Raw genomic sequence first — 2,604 nt, forward strand, 5'->3', positions numbered from 1 at the left:
TTTTAAAAAATAAACAAAACACAAACAAAAATAAACAAAAGATCATCTATTTTGATGTGGCTGCCGACAAGGTATCGACAGCTTTCGTTCTTCAAAAGAAGAAAAATACTTCATAATATAATCGAATTAGAGGAAAACCAAACTGTTTTGCAAATAAAACGTTTTAGCATAGGAAAACGATATGGCTCCAAAGACCTCCGCAGTCAACGTGTTAACCTGCTCACAAACCATTCTGTAGTGCGAAATCATCGCTTTCGATTTTGCTTAAAAGCAAACCTCGATTTTATTTCATTTACCAATTCGGTTAGTTCCTGCATTTCTCTGGTGCGCAATTTTTCCAGTAGTTTTTCTACTGGAAACAACTCCTCACACGTCGCTTATCATATTCACATATTCTCTTTATTCACTTTGATTTTAATAAGATTTAGTAAGATTTTTCCTATTGCATAATTATTAACTTCCCGAAGGAGAAGTTTATGTTTTCATCAAAAAATCCGATCCGCTAATTTTATGTTTTCTCGACGTTTCAAGCCATTCTGAATCGAATGAGACCAAATTTGGAAAAGTATGTATGTGTGTGTGTGCGTGTGCATCAACAGATTTTTTGCCGTAAATCGCCGTTTTCTCAAAAACGGCTAGACCGATTTCAAAAATTTAAAAGCCATTCGATGTATCTCGATGAGGACTATTGTGTGTCAGTGCGACGATCGGCCAAGCCGTTTCTTCGTAAATAGCAGAAAAGTGAAAAACTTTTCTTCCACGTTTTAGCTCGCAATTCTGAACCGATTATGAAAATTCAAAAATCGTTCGAAAGATATTGGTTGGGAGTCGACCTGATTAGTTTTGGTAGAGATCGGCCTGGCCGTTTTCTTGTAATAAGGTGTTAAAAAATTTTTTTCGTCGATTTTTATTATTATTTTTTTGATGGTAGATACCATAGTCTTCTAGATCATACTAAAACTCGTTTAGCTTTAAAAATTCGTCAAAGTTTGCAAAAATTAGTATTGTCTTTTTGGCATTTGTCAAAATTAAAACTTTCATCGACGTTTGCTCAAAAACGCCTGAACCGATTTCAGAAATTTAAAAACCATTTGATGTATCTCGATGAGGATTATCGTTTCTCAGTTTTGTGCGACGATCGACCGAGCCGTTTTCTTGTAATTTGGAAAAAAATGTTAAACTTTTCGTCCACATTTAAGCTTATACTACCGAATCGATTTTAAAAAATCAATAATTGTTCGAAAGATATTAGTTGGGAATGATACTAATTAGTTTTAGGTGAAAATCTACCGAGCCGTTTTCTTGTAATTAACTGTTGATAAAAAAATTTAAGCCGATTTTCGTAGAACTTTTTTTGGCGATATATATCATGGTCTTACAGAACTTACTGAAATATTACAGCCTTACAACAAGTAGTTTAATTTTAAAAATACATCAAAGTTTGAGAAAATGAGTAGTTCTTGTGACATTTGTTAAAATTAAAATTAGATGATTTACTTGGTATAACGATAGAGTACTTGGTCTTAATGAACATACTAAACAATTAAAGTCCTACAAAAAACTGGCTCAATTATAAAAATTATTGATTTTTGAAAATTTGCTTTTAAAAAATACTCCGACCGGGTTGACGTGTTCGATTTTCAATAATGTGTAATAAATCCACTTCGAATACTTTTAACTACTCATAAATTAATTTACCTATCATAGATTAAGTCGATTATTTACACAAATCGGGAATTCATGTAACTTGCCTCAAGGCAAAATACCAATACCAACTAGTTTAATATGGTATTCATCGCCTTTTTGCTCCAACAATCTGAATTTTTTTGTGATCAATCATTACTCTTTTGCCACTGTTCTTTTAATTTTTTAGGTTTCTAATAAGATGAAAATCTGTTTCTTTCAAGTCGCCACCGTCTGAACCGCTTGTATTAAGATATCAAAGCCAAAGCTCTTTCTAGGCATTTAAATCTGCGTTTATGTCGATTGCAAATTGGACCAGATTTGACTTTGACTTATTCTGGTTCTTCATGCTACTTATACAAAGGGAAAAGAAATCTAAGTAGTACTTTTTGTTTTCTTTCTTTTTATTTAAATAATTTTTATATTTCCGTTTGAATTTGTTTTGTTTCAGAATTTTATAATTGTATATCAAAATTAAAGTGTGATTTCGTAGGTTTATTCTATCGATTAATCGATCCGGTCAATTTTTCGCGTGTTTATTCATGAACGAAAACAGACACATCGTTAGTTAAGTCAGATAGAATAAATTAGAAATTAGAATGCTGTAAGGTAGTAAGCTCAAGTGCAGACCTAGAAAAAAACTAGAAATACAGATTGATTAAAAAAAAGATAAATAGCTAAATTAAAGGTAGGCTATATAAAATTATTGAGAATTGCCACCTTGAAGTAAAAAAGATGAAAATAGAAACGCGCAGCTGTTTGTTTCCGCCGCTGTGAAAATTTGTTTGTTTGTAAAACATTTAAAACAAGTCGGTATTAATTTATATATGATAGTGTTAATTATATTATCAATTAGAAATTGTGCATATGTACAATATAAAAATATATTTTTCAAATATAAATTAAAAATAATCACTTAAT

The sequence above is a fragment of the Ctenocephalides felis genome, unplaced genomic scaffold (genome assembly GCF_003426905.1).
Source record: "Ctenocephalides felis isolate EL2017-DRISC unplaced genomic scaffold, ASM342690v1 CF-g0.4_SCAFFOLD_01886, whole genome shotgun sequence".
Lineage (NCBI taxonomy): Eukaryota > Metazoa > Arthropoda > Insecta > Siphonaptera > Pulicidae > Ctenocephalides > Ctenocephalides felis.